Source organism: Arvicanthis niloticus, chromosome 15 (assembly GCF_011762505.2).
Source record: "Arvicanthis niloticus isolate mArvNil1 chromosome 15, mArvNil1.pat.X, whole genome shotgun sequence".
NCBI lineage: Eukaryota > Metazoa > Chordata > Mammalia > Rodentia > Muridae > Arvicanthis > Arvicanthis niloticus.
Window position 1 is genome coordinate 32,020,618 of NC_047672.1, and position 18,599 is coordinate 32,039,216.

General features: G+C 46.6%; 1 long non-coding RNA gene across 2 annotated transcripts in view; it reads left to right on the top strand.

Moving 5' to 3' along the window:
• The window catches only part of LOC117720747 (uncharacterized), a 168,784-nt gene that overhangs the window by 127,104 nt on the left and 23,081 nt on the right, over window positions 1-18,599 (top strand). Inside the window, exons 6-8 of one of the 2 annotated variants that reach the window (XR_013104133.1) lie at window positions 3,294-3,516; window positions 8,989-9,136; window positions 13,253-16,954. This is a non-coding gene — a long non-coding RNA (uncharacterized LOC117720747). Of the gene's footprint in view, window positions 1-3,293; window positions 3,517-8,988; window positions 9,137-13,252; window positions 16,955-18,599 lie in introns of those variants that run through there. The other variant, XR_013104132.1, reaches the window with a different exon arrangement.

Sequence of the window (18,599 nt, forward strand, 5' to 3'; positions counted from 1 at the left end):
AGGAAAGATTGTACACACAGACAGTTTACAGCTAATGCCAAGTTTTGGCCACCAGCATCTAGCATTTTTCACCCATTGGCTTAGACCCCTACAGACAGTGCTATCTTGTGTACTTATTTGCTGAAACCTAAATCTTTGAAGTGATGTCTGTGTTCTGCTGAGGCTGCCTGCTTTTATGAATGCCTAATATTTCCAAAGTACATGTGCTGTCCCCATGAATGAGAGCAGCCTTTATATACTGGGAAAGGTTATTTCTATAGAGATTTGAACCAGTCCCCAAATCCCTGCAGCATCCCCTGGGAAGTCTACCCTGTCAGAAACTAGTTTAACTTGGGAACTGCATCCAGGGTTTTGAGTTCAGCTAACCCTGGCCAAAGGTCTGTTTCATTTGTCCAGAGACTGCCTTTCTGTGTAAGCTACATGCATTTGTATCTGCTGGGCCTTGGCTCTGCAGCCCCAGAAGGTATCTGAATGAGACTAAAATAACCCTGCCACTGGGACAGAATGGGGCCTATTTGGCTTGTGCCTTGTTATTTGTCCCTCCAATGATTCCCAGTTGTGACGTCAAGGCTGCCGTTCAGCACAGAGCAAAAAGGAAACTGTGGCCTCACTTTGCATCAGTAGCCCGGACAGACGGTTGTTCCTCAGGCATCCAAAATGCTCTGTCTGGCAGAGCTGTGCATTCCATGCCTGGATGACCTGGTTACATAGAGGAAACCAAATGCTGTTCCCGAATGCTCTCCAAAACAAACCTTCCACCCAGGCATCTGAAGCGTAGGCCCCACAGCCTCCAAGGACTGAATGGCTGGGCCAAGCTGCTTGTGCATTCAGCTCCTGTTAGACTCTGAGGCGAGAATATGATTAGCAGCGGCTCTGATTAGCGGCCTCCTCGACAGCTTCACTCTGCTGCCTTCAGGTCAGTACTGCAGGATCCCTTCTGGAAAACAAAGGCTGGGTTCTCAAAAACTTTTTAGAATCCTACTCAAAAGTGTCAGCTGGTGAGTGATGACAGGCTACCCTCACCCTGTCCTTCATCCAGCTTCCCACTCCCAGCCCCCAGATGCAGACTTCTAAATTCCAGAAAGACATTTGTGCATGCGTGCATTTTAGTCTTTATCCCTTGGTCTTCTTACTTAACGCAAATATGCTTTGGTTTTGCTTGTTTGTGAAGAGCCGCACTTTGCTTTGGGGGGAGGGAGCAGTCAGTAAATCAGAACCCACCTGTGCAGTAAACAAAGTAATCTTAAGAGACCCAGTGCCTCCCTGATCATGTTCTGATGTCTTACAATCGTGGATGCCTCAGATCTACCAACTTAAGACTAAGTCATCCTCCCAGGCCTGCCTCCTCGACTCTCTGCCATAGAAGACCACTTTATTTTAGGAGTCTCAGAGGTGAACATTTCAGTCACTAGGAGAAGCACGGGTATGGCAAACCGCACCGTACTTCAGGGTTGTGTTAGACAAGTCACCGTGTTTGAGGTTTTGCATTAGAAATCACACTCAGCCTTTCTGCGAACCCCCTTCTGTAAACCTTGGACTGAAGGATGCTGGCAGAGAACAAAACCACTCAACCCAACACACACACACAAGTACATATGCACATTTCATATCAGAGTCTTGATAAAGTGAGTCCTTGTTCTAGAGATAGGGTCTTAACTGTTAAAGCCCAGACTAGCCTCAAATTGAATTTAATCCTCCTGACCCTGAGGTATCATAATATAAAACTTACCGTTTTTTAAGACTTGACTGAAAGTTGAATCAATTGTGTCCTATAAAGCATATAATTTGTTTTCATTATGTGAAAGAAACTTGAGACATGATGCAGTCATGTTCTTTTTTTGGACAAAGATTGAATGCTGACTTCTAGACTGACTTCAGAGAGGGTAGTTTGTGTAGAAACACTTGAAATATTCTCAAGTCCTTCACTTAATTTTTTCAATATATAAGCCATTCTCTTCAAACAAACAGGAAATCTAGCTTTTATACAGTCATCTCTGTTGGGCTTTGTTTTCCTTAAATTCTGACTGTGTAACCCCAAAGGTCTTATATGTAACACAGTGTTATTTTGTCAGTTTGATGAAAGTTTCTAGTTTCATGTTACAGGGCAACATAGTCACCCTGTATTCTGTATACTGTATTCTGCCCTCTTAGTCAAGAAGATGAACAAGAAGAGACATCTGGTAACAGAAGGACTAGTCACTGCATGACTTTGTTTGTCAACACTGTAATTAGGAGGAACTTTGCTTCCTAATACAAAGTATCCAAGTGATTACTCAGGAAACAAGAGCCCCTACCCCATTCTCTTTTTTTATGTGTGTCCGCATGTGCTTGTGCAGGTGTGTGTGCCCGAACTTGCCATGGAGACTATCAGGTGTTGTGTTCTTCAGTGTCTGTCTTTCCCAGCTGAGACACAGTTTCTCCCTGGATCTGGAGCTCTCTGGTTCTGTCTTTGTCTTTTTCACTTGTTTGTTTTTCTGTGTTCCCTCCTCACCCTCCAGTGCTGGTGCCTCAGATGTGTGCAGTCACTCACAGCTGTTGCATGAGTGCTGGAGTTCTGGAGTCAGGTCATCATAACTTCAGATCATCACTCTTAAAACTGATGCGTCGCCGCCGCGTTAAAGGCTTTAATGGCCTTTATTATCAGCTGTATGTGGACTTGTGTGTCGTTCATGACTGCTGTAGCTGGCATAATGGGGGGCATATTACAGAACTTCAGGGGTTTTGTTGTCTTGTGTTTTATTTTCATTTATGGAGCAAATGAACATAGTTCAGTGCACATGTGAATGTCAAGAGTCAGTTCCCTCCTCCATGTTAGTTCCAGGAATTGAACTCAAGCAGTCAGGCTTAGTGGCAAGCTCCCTTACCCACTGTGCCATCTCACCTGCCTCAAACTTCAGGTCCTTGAGCCTCAGTGTGGAGTAGTGAGTGGCACAGCTGTGCACTCTGCTTGAACAGAGCCCCTGTAGGTCAAACCACCGAGAAAACACAGAGTGCTCGTAGCACAAAGTAGTGTTCTTGTAAGTGCAATTAGTGTGTGGTTTCTTGTTTGTTTGTTCATTTGATACAAGGTTTCATCATATACCTCTGGCTTCTTAGTATATTTTCATATTTATTTTAAAATTTAATGAAAACTTAGAAACTGATGGTCATAATTCTTTTCTCTGTAAACTCAGTAAGATTACTGAGATTCCTATGGAGTGTAGTAACACATAGAAACTAAATCCGGGGCTTAGAGCTGGGACTCTTTATGCCTGATGACAGGTAATTTGACAGCTATCTTGTTCATGCGGCAGGTGTGGACAGCCATTGACCTCCATGGAAATCATGAAGATCTCCTTTTTGTTCCTCATCTGCCTTCTGCCACAGTCCCTGGCTGGCAAGTGACCGGTTAAAAGGACCAGCCTGTCATTCAGGAACAAGTGACCAAGGTCTAAGGTGTGTGAGGGAGAAGACAGAGGCAGCAGATGGTATTGGACAGACTTGGTGACAAACAGGCCTGACTCAGTGAAGACAAAGGTGAGCACCAACCGTCCATCCCCCGAGCCTTGCTGTATGGCCGCTCTTTAAGAGGAAACAAGTAAAGCCAATGTGTGTTAATTTTCAGGTTGAAATAGTTTAAATACAGAGAATGATTTTGGAAGTGAACATCAAAGAAGGATAGTGGAAATGGTATGCTCAAGTGTGTGTGTGTGTGCGCGTGCTTGTGTGAATATATGTCTGTGTATGCTTGTGTGAATATGCGTCTGTATCTGTGTGTGTCTGTCTGCCTGTGGGTGAGTGTATGAGTGTGTATATTAAAGAAGTTGTGATGTAGTCTCATTTCAAACCTGGCTCAGGATTACACGCTGCCCAGTGGACTCACACTCTTGCCTGCATCAGAAAGCCAGGTTAGGCCCTGGCTCCTCGTGCACTCGGGAGTTTGTTTTGTTGGCTGCATCTTGCTGTGACACTGAGGGATGGACTTTGCCAGGCCCATTCTGTAAATAAATCTGTCGGCTCAGGATTGTTTTCAGTGGTCAGCTGTGCACACTGGTTCTGTTTTCCCCTCCAGCATAGAGAAGCCGAGGAATTTTGAAGCTTGTTCTCTTTTAGAAATAGGTGGGAATTTTTGCATGTGCCTTTAAAATGTACACATCTGACCCACAGAACTCTGTGGGGTGTCACAATTTTCAGCCTGGATCATGAATTCTGACCATGGACTGCAGCCCCCAGGCCTTGCAGGGACCATGCTCAGCAGAAAGGGAGAGCTCCTTTGCCCATAGACTCCTTCCGGGCCATAACAGGATTAGTCACCTAAGATGAAAAAGTACAATAAAGGTTTCCCAAGAGCAAGTCATGTCCTTGGCAGCCTGGAATGTGCACTGACCCCCTCCCCCCTTATGGCCACGTCCCACCTGGAGTTTTTGCGTGGTTGATTTAATATCCCATCCAGGTTCAAGTTTTTATGACAGGAAATGTGTGTGGATGCTTAAGATAGGAGTAAATAGTACTTGGTCTTGTGACTGTAGAGCAACTGTAATAGCAAATTTTGGGGTGGGGGAAAAGTTCTGGCTTGTAAATGTAACTGGTTTTCCAGAATCTTGCACGGAGTTGTTACTCTGTCTTAAATGAAACTAAATTCAGAATGATTCGCCCTCTTTCCCATCTTTCTTGTTAGTGCCTCTGGTTTAGGAAGACATTTTTAAGTAGTTTTTTTTCTGTGACCCAACATGATACAGAAACATTAAAATGTGGCAGGGGAGGAGAGGGAGATGAACACACTGAGTAAGCGGGCTACCACCAAGTAGTAGTGATGATTCTATGTGGAACACTCTAGACCAAGTACGGGTGTCCATGTCATTGAGCTAAGGGATGGCTTTTTGCTTGAAGAGTGAAAGTCTCCAAGACTAAGGAGACTCCCAAGTGCCACCTTAGACGACCTGCTTTACAGGCACCAGAGAAAAGCAGCTTGATGGAAGCCAGGGCGGGTTCAGCTGGGTGAGTCCAAAAGAGAGAAGAGCCGCATGAAGCTTGAATCTGTTCCTGATGCACACAACAGCTTCCTGAGGGTGCTCTTCCTCAGAGAAAAAACACACAAGAAAAGAAGGGTTCTTCCTTTTCAGGCCTGGGTGGGGCAAGGAGCCATGCAGAGCTCACACTAACACAGCTCGCGCTTCCCCGGGGTGAGTGGACATCAGACAGATGAAATCGTCTACCTTGAAGCCCCAGTCTGGCTCCATCACATCCTTGAGCAGGGATGTAGATGTGAATGAAGGGCCAGACTTGAATACCAACACAAGTTGACTGTCAGCCCCCCTTATCCATCCTGGTTGAAAGCAGGTCCTCTGAATTCTTCTCCAACTCAGCATCGCAGATCCGACAGGCAAAGTTTGTAAGACCCATGGAGCTGTTTGCTGTAGACAAACTGACCTGTTCATTCTAGACTTGTTAGCATATTAAAACTTTTATTAAAGTTCCTAGAAAACTGCATTGGCAAGTGATGGTTCAGAAACCTACCCGGTTAGGACCATGCTGTGCCTTTAAGGCAGTTCCCATAGTGCTCTGCTGCTTACCGTGCACCTCATGGAGATGGCTGCCTGGCTCTGGGCTACAAGTCAAGGTCAAGCTCCATTGGCTTTTGAGTGCTGTGTCCACCACCCACTGATTGGCCAGCCTTAGGCAAGTCCCCAAGCTCCCTTGGTTCCCTTATCTGTAGGATGGGGTAATAGTAGACCTGAGCCTGTAGGGTTGTTCTGACAATCGCTTGAGTAGCACAGAGGCAGGCCTGTGTGTCACCAGATGATTAAATTCACTGAATAGGTTGGGTGACCTGCGTAAGAGCAGATCCAGAAACAGAGCTGGAGCCCAGAGCTGCTGTCCTACCCCAGTGAGGCCACTGTGTCTCCTGTCCGTAAAGGCACTGCGCAAAGAGTTTGCTCGTTTCCGTTGTTTAAAGGGGAACTTTGAGTAAATGTTAAGTAGACAGAGCGCTTTTGTGTCAGGGTTTTATTTTGTTTGAAGAGGGTGGACTCTGTACACTTGAATGGTGTCCACCAACAATGCAAGTGGCAGGAAGATGTGGAGCAGCTTTGGAATCCAGTCCCAGTCTGAGTGTCCAGCCTTAGAGCACCCAAGCAAGCACATTCCTCAAAGACAGCAGTGACCTTGGAAGCTGCCTTGTACTTGGTGTGTGTTCCCCGTGCTCCTCCTGGCTTCTGCTTCATGGCCTTCTAGCTTGGCTTTATGTTCCCTGTCTCCCTCCAGCACTTCTGCACTGACATCCCAGTACTGTCCCTTCAGCAGTCAGAGATAGGACAGGACCAGCCACACACCCCCATTGAGGTCTGAGCCTGGTATGTGTGTGACTCTAGGGGGAGAGAAGCTTCCTGTTGGCAAGAGGGGAAGTGAGATATGCAAGCGTTTGAGCAGTCCTCAGAATGCCAGGCAGTGTTCTTCCCTCCCACCAGCATAGCAGCAGCAGGATTTGTAGAATCCTGCTCTCTCCCTGAGGACAGCCATAAGTAAGGTCTCAAAGGTGAGGGAGGGAGGGCAGGAGGGATGAATGTATATTCTCACCTCCAGTTACAGATCCTCTTGATTTGTCCTCAACTTGAAAATTATATTCACGTTATGCAAATGGTTCTCAATATCAATCTGATACCCTGAGGATATAGCCCCACATGCCTAGCCTGTGTGAAGCCCTGAGTCCGGTCCCCAGTACTGCCAAAAGCAAGCAGCAACAGCAGCAGCAGCAGCAACAAGACCATTTGTAAAAGTGATAAAAACAGTATGTCCCATCTTAGTATCCAAAAACAAGGAAGAAAAGGGTCAGGCCAAAACATCCAAAGGCACTGAAACAGTTACAGGAAGGACTTGCTCTGTCTCCACTCCACAGTTGCCAGTGGCAGACGCTTGTGTTCCCTCCTCTGGCCTTGCTGTACACCCCTCCTCACACTGGTCCCCACCACCCTCACCCTAAGTGAAGGCTCATTTACAGCTGGGAAGCAAAAGGCAAGGCAAGCTTTTGAGAGATAGCTACCCTTTTCTCCAGCTTGATGTCCTCAGAAGAAACCCTGCCACGACTGACACGTTACCTTTACCATGAATCTGAGCAGTCCTGCCGTCAGGAGCTCCTCCTCCCTTCTCCGTGGCATAAATTAATAAATAGGCTTGGCAAAATACCAAACACCATACTTCGCTGGCAGCTTCACAGGGCACCTTAGTGTTGGATGACGTGTGGGCTGCTGTTAACGTGACTGTCTCCTGGACAGCTCTGAAAACAGGGTTTTTTATGAACCTAGGGGCTAGCAGGAGAGTCTGTTTAATGCCATCTGGGAGGAAAGAGGATTTCCATGTTTGAAATTTGGGAATAAACAAAACCAACTTTGTCTTTTCTGCTAGGGTTAATGTTCCAGTCAGCTTCAGATGAGTTCTCTTGAATCTTAAAATTACTTTTCTGGTCACGAGCTCAGAAGGTCTAAGCATTTGTGGATCTCACCCCACCCCCACCCCAAATGCTATTCTATTTGGCTGTCTTAATTACACAGGGGTTGGGAAACCAAATTAAAACTAGGCGTGGCTGGGTAAACAGCGATCACATTGCAGGCTTTTAGCTTTGCTCTTGGAGTTGTCTCTCCTCCTCCCCCGTAGCTCTGCTTTTCACTTCTTATTTTTCTGAAGGAAATAGTGTAGGGTCTTTTGGAAATAGTCACAGGAAGTGGGACTCCGTGGCTGGTTACTCACCATCCTCAGAGTCCTGACAGGTGACAAATGCCGCTGCCTCCCTCCTGATCTATGTGAAAATAGCCCCCAGAGAGGCAGACATGAGGCTGGGTGCCTAGCCCAAAGGGCTTTTTGCCCACCAAGTGGCTTTCACGAGGTGACTGGTCATGGCGTGTCATCTGGAGTGGGGGGTGACTCAGAGCTGAGCTGGGGTTTCTGCTCAGTTCTCAGAGTGCAGGCGGTCTCCTAAAAGTGATCTCCCTCCCACCCCCAACAGCCGTCCCTCCTCAGTGAGTCACTTCCAGAAATGAATAGCCGCAGATTTTGGAATGAGCATTGTGAAATCCCTCGTTTATAATGGCAGGTTTTCAGTTGGTGACTTGATCAGACATTTTCTCAAGATGAAAATGAGACCTTGTCTTTAAAAAGAAAAAAAAAAAAGAAAGTAAGTAAGTAAGCCCTGTGGATTCAGAAAGCAAAAGTCTCCCACTGAAGAGCTGTCACAGCCGATCTAGCTATCTCTGTGTCAAGCTGTGTGTCCTTAGATTTGCCTGCATGGATGAGTTCTTGGAATTAGCGACCTCTCGCCAGTACTAGCTGGTGGTTTCCGATGCAGAAGGTTACTACCTACTTGAATCAGCTCTCTTCTGGGTGAGTAGGTGGTAGTTTCCCAAGGTGTTCAGCAACTTGAGCTGTGGATTTAAAAGGCTGCTGGCAGCTTTTACACACTTCTGCTTCCTGAAGCCCAGTGGATGGTACTGCCGGCCAGCAGGAGGACTCTGAGGTGTGTTTTAACAATGTGGATGATTGAATAACCACTCAGTCTTTTGAATATGGAGATCTTTTGAGGAGGAGAAAGTATTTTTGCAGAAGGAAGTGGGTTTTTGGGGGGGGGAGCTTTCAGAGGTGTAATTATTGGGTTTCTATGTTTATTTTAAGCACCAAGACCCTTCTTTGGGGTGAAGGAGATAAATGACTTACATGGTCTTAACAGAGAAGTTTGGCTGACTCTAAGGAAGCTATATGGCACTACTAACGGTACTTTCTGTCAAAGGAGAATGCTAACCCCAGCTGTCTGGCAGTATCCATGCTGGGTCTGCCAGGCCCCATGGGCTCCTGGGTTAGTGGGAGCACTTTGTGCGGCGCAGAGAGAAGGAGCCCAGTTACTGGAATCAGGGAGGGTCGCTGCAGGGATTGTTCTCTGCAGGAATCAGTTGCTTGACCTACTGACTCATTTCATAGGAGTCGGGAAAACAACCTAATGTGGTTTTATTGTTACTGCTCAAGGACTTCAGGATACCATGGCCTGAGGAAGGTAGAGCTGGCACTCAACGCTTTCTGCTGGCCTGCTCTCTGCTCTCCGAATGGAATTCAATCCTCTGCTTCCAGGACAAGCCCAGCCTGCACTTGGGGATCCTTGGGTGACTGTTCAATCGTGAGTATTTTTTTTTTTGAAGCTCACTGATTCTTGCTTAGAAACTTGTAAATGGCATTCTGTCGAAGGAAGAGCTTCAAAGAACTATCTTTGCTGGGGTGTGTGTGTGTGTGTGTAACGCATTTCACACTTACTATGGAAAGTACTGTGGGTGTGATCATAACTCCAGAAGCACACATGACCTACAGGCAACCGTGGGAGCTAAGAATTAAGATTTATGTTTTATTTTTATAGCATATACATAAAAATGAAGTTGTAGTTTTGTCATCTTATTTAAAGCAAAATGTAAGATAGATCAGTATAGTACAGCAGACAAATGAAAGATGCACATTTGAGGATGTAATATGTTTATGTGCAGGGAGACTTACGATTCCTGGTGCTTTGCTTTTCCACCAATGCTGGCAAATAAGCTTCCGAAGAGAACAAAGAGTGTTGAGCCGGGCAGTGGTGGCGCACGCCTTTCTTTAATCCCAGCACTTGGGAGGCAGAGGCAGACAGATTTCTGAGTTCGAGGCCAGCCTGGTCTACAGAGTGAGTTCCAGGACAGCCAGGGCTACACAGAGAAACCCTGTCTCGAACCCCCCACTCCCCCCCCTCATAAAAAAAGTGTGTTGAGCCTGTGTACAAGCAGAGACTTGGAGAAGAAAGCCCTGACGTTGCATGTGTTACTCTGTGTTAGCTGTGCTGCCTGCCTCTTCCTGATCACATTTCCAGATCACATCCTTAATTAGCACAAAGGATCCTTGATAGGTGATTACTGTGGGTGTTCTTACTCTTTCACCAGGGGCTGAGGAGAAGGTACAGTCTATCGTGTTATGTCTATTGCGTATACTAAGTTATGTCCTAATGCTTCAGAGTTAGACTGTTTTAGATTCTAGCCCTCCCTGCACCCCCAAGATGCTGACAGAAGCCATGAGTCCTTCAGCCACGTCATTACACATTTGCTTGCATGATGAGACATCCACAGAAACAGAGAAGCCTCTCCAGATGCTCCAAGTATAGGAGGCTGGCCTAGACTCTAGGGTTTTTATCCTACTAGGCAGCCTGACTTCCAAAGAACTACTATCAAAAGCAGGAAATATCCAGGCCAGAAGTCACTCCATGTGGCTGCTGGGTGGAGATACAGAGCCAGTGAAAAAGACAACAGGGTGGAGAACACATGACTAAGTAAATACTAGAGAGTGGTTGATAGCATCAGGATCGTGACATGTGGAGCCCAGAATCCCTGTCCAGTTAGCCAGGCGCATCTATAAAGGAGTGTGGGTTTAGGGAGAGAGCAAAGGACGCAGCATACGTCACTTCGGCTAGTTGTGTGTGCCACCAAATCAGGGAGGGTCACCTGAACTTGAAGTGTAATTCATGACAAATTGGAGAGATCATTACACGCCTGGAAGAACGTGGTGGGGATAAGCATAGGAGGAGGTTGTTGAATAGTGTTTGAAAAAAAAAAAAAAAACAGCCCTTATTGCTCATGAGCTACATTGAAACCAGTACTGTGGGGCCATTGTGGAAAAAGAAGACAGGGGTGTGTTAAAAAAGAGTGTGCCACAGAGGGTTAAGAGGGGCAGACGACGTTAGCCAGACTCGGTGTACTCGGTTTGAGTCACGTTCGAAGAAAGATGTTCAGCGATTGTGAAGTGCTGATACACAATCAACAGAAATTACATACCCTTCTAGGGAAAGATAAAGGGACCGAGGGTTTTAGTCTGGGGGGTGGGGGGAATTGTTGCTGACAGTCCTGTGCTTGATTTCTCTTGTGTCCTTGGGCCTCCATGCTGCCCACTCGATCTTCATTCACAGCACAGTGGATAACTAGCTGCTGGTTTAGGAATGCTTGTGACCCTTTTGTGACAGACTCCTGCAAGTAAATCCATCCAGATAAATCCAAGGAGCTGTGGTCATGACACGGGGATAATCAATACATTTTCTGGCTGTGATAAATAGATAAGAAAGATGAAAAAGTAGTTGAGCTCAGGCATGTGATGACATCTTTGGTGATAACTTTCTAAAGATGAAAGCAGGTAGCTACTTTGAGTGGCAGAACGTTTATTTCTTTAACATGTAGGGCCTACTGTGATAGGCAGGTTCAAAAGGAAGATGACAGTGCCTGATTACACTACTGTAAAGCAGCATGTGGTAGGGGCTTGTGGCATTCAACCACCACCCCATGTGGCTTCCTGATGGAGTTGAAGTCCAGACTGCCTCCTCAAGGGCAGCCGTTGAGGTTAGCAAGATGAAGGAGTTAGTGGTAAGCCATCCCCATGAGGACCAGGTACAAGGAGGTGTGGACCTAGAAGGTGTGGCAGAAGGCAGTGAGAGCAGACATTAGGGGAACCCCTGTGAGCACAGGACTCACAGTCCTGTGTGCTACACGGGGTGGCCTGGAGATTTCCAAGAGCAAGCCTGGTGAGGTGTGTGACGTGGAAGGACGAGTAGGCAGCAGTTACGAGGGCTTGGTTGGGGGACAGGTTGGGCGAGATAAGAGGCTCCTGACTCAGCAGAGCTGTGAGGAACACGTTTGAAGGTCGTGGATTCCAGAGAGGAGAGTGAGAAGGCAGATAAGACAAGGTCAGCATAATGGCTTAGTTACTGTGCACTGTCAGTCACTGCGGACCCATGACACAGGATGCCAGAAGAAAGTACAGGCCTGGAGGAAGAAACAGGTGGTATTGGATCATGACAGAGCACACACTGGCTAGGTAACTGGAGACAGGTAAAAGACAGAGTGGGAAGTCGGCTTAGTGGACGTGGATGTCAGATTTAATGAACAAACAATTCAAATGAGTAAATTGGTCTTAACTGGTGTGAAAACCCATTTACAAATCAATGGTCATTGGGGGGGAGGGGGGAGTGTGTGTTAGCCTTCACTGGCCTTGAATTTACTATGTAGCCCAGGCTGGCATGGAACTCAGAATCCTGCCTCATTCTCCTGAATGTTGGGATTATAGATATGTACCATACTTGGTCTTTGTATTTTAAATTTGATTCAAAGTTATTAGTAGTAAAAAATTTCCATTGTGTATTCTTAAGGTATACTAACAACATTTTGATAGAATAATTACTTGTTGTAAAACCAGTTTATATACATATCTCACATGGTTACGATCACATATAAAAGCACTGAAATTCCCCTGTACTATATTGTCTGCTATTAAGCAATATTCCCATTGATTTATCTCAAATAACAAAATTTTATACCCTTTAATCTATATTTTCCAATCACCCTTGCCACCTTCTATCGTTTTTCTATATCCTTGACTCTTTTTTTAATTCCACACATAAAAAAAGTAAAATTATCTTCAGTTCCCAAAGATGCGTTGATATTAACTAATGTCTTATTAACGTCCTATAGTAATGCTTGTGTGTGTTTTTCCCATAGCTCCCTCCTCACACAAGAGCTCCGTCAGGCCTTGGTAAAGCCCACTTCTTAAATGAGCATTTTCTTTATATGCGTAAAACATGGCTGTAAAGCGTTTTAATGGTATATTGTGTTCTACTTTGGAGGTTTATATTTTTTACATGTATTCAGATGGGATTTTTTTATTGTAAATCCCCTGGTGTTGCGCACTGAGTCATCTGTGTCTCCCAGGTAGTCTGTGGTGTTCCCGTTACTTTCTGTTCTGCACTGTGTCCTGCAGCAGGACGCCATGAAGTGCTTGGATCTTAGCACTTGAGTGGGGCATGTGGTCACAGTTTTTATTATAAAAAGTCTCAGGCATACAGCAAGGGTGGACGTTTTACAGCGGACCTCTTCTGTCCAGCAGCTGGCTTCCACGGTTAATACTTTACCACTCTCTTATTAAAACCACGTTTTTATTGATGTAATACTTTTTAAACCACCATTTGAACTCCAGAGAAGAGTCTTAAAGAAGTTTTCTCTAATCCTAGTTTTTGTTTTGTTTCCATTTGCAGATCTGGTTTTGAGGACTCTTGGGAATTTATATTATTAGTACTGTAGACAGTGAACAGCACAGTCTGTATCAAGGAAAACTATTTTCCAACATACTTTTGTGGTCTGACTTGGTGGCTTGACTTCCAGGGGTTATGAGGTAGTGAGTTTATTTCTTGAGCACAGTTCCCTCCGCTAACAGCAGTTGTCTTTGGCCTTTATGGCAGGACCTGAAAGGAGCCTTTAAGAATGGCCACAGACCCACCATAGGAGGTTCTGAGATGCTCTAGCAGCTGGGATGAGAGATGGGACCTGGCCAGAAGTCACTGCCTGTGCCACAGTGCTGGCTGGAAAGCAGACACCTGTACAGGCTGGTTTCCTGAGTGACTGAGTATAGCTGCGCATGGGAGCCCAGGAGAGCTTAGCACTCCAGACCAGTCCTCCCAGAGGGCTACCGTTGAGGGACCCTGGTTCACAGAAAGCAGCAAGACCTCAGAGACCTGAGGTTGAGGAGCTCCAGCCCTTCTGTCCAGGCAGAGAGCCATCTCCCATAGATTTCCAGGAGATCCTGGGCCTCGTAGGACCACAGCCTGAAGATAACTTTGTACTGCAACAGCCATGTGACCTGCTTCTGCCTTAGTATGGTATACGGCAGCCAGCCAAAGGGAAAACTCTCAACCTGCCTTGAACGACTCGCCTGTGCTCACAAAGCAGTATGCCATACTGTGTTTTCCCAAGCTAGCTTTGGAGTTAGGATTTTGAAGCTGTTGGGTGGGGCTCCATCAGTGGAATGGGGGCAAGGGCCATGAGGTCCGGTAGGTGGAATGGGTGGCCTCCCTGTAACCATGCAGGGGAGTGACTTTCCTGGCAGGAATTTCAGTGACTCCCTCCTTACTAACCACCATCCTGCCTTGACCCCATGAGACACACACTGTGATCCAGCATCACCTCGGCTCTAAACCCCCTGCTTCCCAGCAGATGGGACAGTTCTGTTTGAGAAGCCTGGCCAACAAATTCTTTCAGACACAAGACTATCTGGAGAAATTATATTAAGGATCTAGCAAGTTCAGGGTTCAGATGAGGCATTCCGTTTGAGTGATTGTATGGCTTCCTGGGATAAAGTGTTGTTCTTCCTGCTAATGTCACCTCAAACCACTTCCATGCTCCAAGCAGAGCCAGCGTTGCCTCCCGAGTCTGCCATGTTGCTGTCAGCCTTTTCTCCACCTCATCCCATTGTCCACTCCTGCATCAGGACGAAGACCTAGGGGAACCTGCAGCTCTACAGAGAGCCAGATACTAAATAAGGATTTATGAAATGAGCCAGGAGCAAGAGATGGGAGAGCCACAGTGCCTCTCTGTGCGTCTCATTTTCTTTAGTGTTAAAATGTAAGGACAGATGCAGACTCCCCTCCTTCCACCACTCATCCCCGTGGTATGTACAGACCGTGTGAATCACCTTCTAAGTCCGCAGCCAGGGGTGAGTTAGCTCCGAGGTTAGAGCCACAGGAAATCGGACCGATGAGGTCAGAAGCCCTGTAGAGGGAACATGAAGCCTTCTCAGCACAGGGAACCCTTAGAACGGTGTCTCGGGACTGCTGCTCTCCAGGTGAGTCGTGCCCCCGTGGATGGGACTTCTGTCTCTCAAATGTTATCTTGCCCCAAAGTACTAGAAACTGCCAACAGTTTAGATGAAACAAAGTTTGGATGTATTCATAGACCCTGGGATTATATAACAAGTTAATGAAGTAAGACTGCTGTTTGTAGCCAAGTAAAGTCAGCACACACTTATCATTCTAGCACTTTTAGTATCTGAGGCAGGGGCATAGAGAGTTCAAGGCCAGCCTGGGCTACATAGGAGACCATGTGGCCTACACAGCCACACCCTGTCTCAAAATGAAACAAAGCTATGCAAAGAGAATATAATTTTTTGTATTTATATAAATATACAAGCTTTACCTTTGAAGCTTGGTCCTGAGGTGGAAGCTATAACTGAGTATTTTCTGCTACTACCTGTGGGACATTTAAGGGGCTTTTTAGCATGTTGGACAAGTTGTGGATATTTCCCAGTGTGGTATTTTTAAGTTTTTATTTAACTGGGAGAGTTTCTCACTGGAGGCTGAGCTGTCATGCCCACGTGCCAAGCTGTAAACTCACCCCATAATCTTCCGCGTGCTTATCATGACTAACCCAGAGCCCCAAGTCACTGTGAGTACATTTCCTATGGTCTCAGTGTTCAGGGACTGGGGTCAGAGTAAACTGGGCAAACTCATGTTTGTGTTGATGTTCCTCTTTCCTGCAATCTGCCCACAACACAGAGCCTCATGGAACATAGGTGGAGGAGGCCTGCATCAGCAACACACGTAGAGACGTGCACCACAGGCCAGGCACCATACCAGGTTCCTGCGTGGCACAAGACCTCTGCAGGACTCACCACACACAGAGAAATCTGAAAGTTGGAAAACTCAAGCCATTTTCTTGGGGATCACACACCCAACAAATGCAGGAACCACAATTCAAAAATTACAGTGGTCTGCCAGCTACACCCAAGCTTTGAATTTGTATCCTATTTGGTTTCCTGACTCATATTTCAGATTTTATCTGTGGGGACCATTATTCAGTTAGATGCAGTCACGTATCTTCAGTATATTACAGAAGAATGCTCTCATCCAGCTGGATGTTTTCATGGTAGTCCATGTTCTAGGTCACCCTGTGACAGCTTATTAGTGATGAATACACTCTGCCTCTGGAGAATGTGCCATGGCCATAGGAGAGGCTGTTCAACAAGGGCACTTCACAAAGCCTCAACCACCAAGAAGGGTCAGGAGAGCGGTGTGGTTCATGAGTCACCCCTTCCCTTTTCATGACTAGAAACTAATGATAGCTCGTCACTCTTGTGCCTTCAAGGAAGGTTAGCTCACACACTTCAAATGTAGCATTGCAACCCAGAAACCAGTTGTCTTGTGATCTGATCGTCGCCTGTTAACTCTGCGATTCCTCTGTCAAGGGAGAACTTGACTGCCCATGTACACTGGTCTCCCCTTTGTGGATGAACAAAACAGGGAGAAGCTGAAGTTTTTGTCCCTCCCTCTTCCACCTCAGTGAAACACATGCCCCTCCTGAGTGCTCCCAGCATGTGCCACTACTTACCAGGGTTTGTCTTTCCTGACTTTATGAACTGGGAATTGGATGGTGTCCATTTTGGGGTAAATGCATGGCCTTTGAGAGGCAGAAATGAGGGTGTTGTGTGATGTGTTCACACACATTTTGTAGATCTCATAGAGGTTTTGATGGCTCTCTGTGTCCCCACCTCACTGATAAGGAGACATCAGCTTGCCCTATGTTGACATGTGATAGTGAGTGACCCAGGCAGGACCTCAACTCTTCAGACCTTGGATCCTAGTTTCTGGTTCTCTGAGCTGCTCCTTAGCAGATGTATAAACTATTCTCACAGCCTTTTACGAAAGCTGTGTGTTGCTCTTGACCTAAACAGCTGGACGCAGAGAATTGGTTGATTTAGGTTTTTTTCCTTTCTACTCCCCCCCACCTATTAGCAGCCTCTTGCCCCCCTCCCCACACACACAAACACACTTTCAGTTAAAGTCTTACACTGACAAGTAATAGAACCCCATCAGATCACAAGGTATCGATCGACATTGAATCTTGTGTGAGTTTAAACCATGCTGGCTGCTTCCCTTCATTGTAGAGATTTGGGGAAGTAAAGAGCCATGGGTTTTGGGTAAAATGCCTGAGCAAATTGAATGTGAAACCATGGTTGTGTCAGTGAGGACTGAACAAGGCAGGAGGTGTGTGTACCTGGGCAGTGAGGAAGTAAGCAGGAGAATGTGCGTAGGCGGCCGTGGGCTTGGCACAAGAGGCCTTAGAGAGGTTGCTGGCTGGGACAGGCTGTGTAATTAAAACAGTTGAACAGATCTTATTAACAGCAGGGTGGTGTTCTCCGCAGGCCTACAGGGGAATGGGAAGAGAGAGGGAGAGAGGGAAAGATTGGGGGGGGGGAGAGGGAGAGAGAGAGAGCGCAAGCGCGCACGCCCATGCGCGTGCTGGAATTGTCTTTGGACACATGGAGCTAGACATGGATTTTCACAAGCAGGTAGGCTGAAGAACATAAGAGTCCAGGTGACAGCTCATAAATTAAAAAAAAAAAAAATCCAACCCAATATTTAACTTAGCTTTTATTTAGGTAATACTGGTCAAGGGAGGGATTCTTAATTTCACAGGGAAATGAATTTTACCCCACAGTAGAACACAGGAGCAAAGTTGAAATGTTATTTTTAATAATTGTGACACTGGCCTGCAATTGGCCTTTTGTGTTTGGATCTCTGCTGAGATCTTCTGCCACTTATTACTCTGGTGTTACGGAGGAGAAAGTTAGGGGGAGGAAGCCGAAGTCAGAGACCCCTCCCCTGGAGTGCTTGAAGGTTGGAGGCCAAGCAGGCTGGCATGCTTGTCCTGCACTCACTGAGCACTAAGCACGTGCCTGTGACAGTCCCTGGTCAGCACTGAGCTCAGGGTGACCAGTGAAGTGACTGGGAAGTAAGTGTAGCCTCTGTCATAGTGGAACCAGAGTGAACCCAGAACATTGTCCAGTAAGAAACCTGCTAAGAAAGAAAGATGTGCTCCTGACGGGCATCTGGGGGGACATTGCGGCAACAGAGCTAAAGGATGAAAAGGAATTGTGGGGTCATGGGGAAGTCAGGAATGAGGGCTCCAAGCTGAAGGAGGCCCAGCTGTTGGGCCTGTAGAGAAGGTCCTTGAGTAGTGGCCCTGCCTCCCGAATCCTGTGGCCCCTTAATCCAGTTCCTCGTGTTGTGGTGACCCCCAATCATAAAATTATTTTCATTGCTACATAATAACTGCAATTTTGCTGCTATTATGAATCATAATGTAAATATCTGATATACAGATGATCTTAGGTGACCCCAACGAAAGGGTCACTCAACCCCTTGCCCCAAAGGGGTCATAAGCTACAGGTTGAGAACCACTGCCCTGCAGTGAGGGGTGGGTTCAGCATTAGAGGATCAACACAAAGGCAGTACAAAGGGTGCCTCCATTTCAGAAGCCTCTGGAATCTCTGGATACGCCCCTGGGAAGTTTCCAGGCTCTTAGGAGCGCCACACCCTAAGCCACTGCCTGCCACTTCCTGTTCCTATGACTGTCCCTTGTTGAGGGGAGTAAACAAAGACTGTGAAAGTGCATGACAGGGGATCTAAAGCTAGCCCTGTTGCAGGTGCTCCTGAGGATGACAGTGGCTACCCAGCTATGAAAGGACCCAGCTACTCCTGCTGCAGCTCCCACAGCCTGGGGGATGAGACCAAAGAAAGGGCATTATGGCAGACAGACAAGGTGGTAGGGTGCCACACAAATGGTAAGTAGTTCTGACAAGAGAAGCCCAACACAGCTGGACTACAGCCTTCCAGGGAGAGTGGTGTGCACAGAATTAAATGGGAATTCTTTCTTCACACTCCAACCTCAGCAAGGTTGAGACCTTTGCGCTCACGAGGGACACAGTCTTGCACCCCCTCACGTGCAGAAGCCACGAGTGTCCCATTTACTATT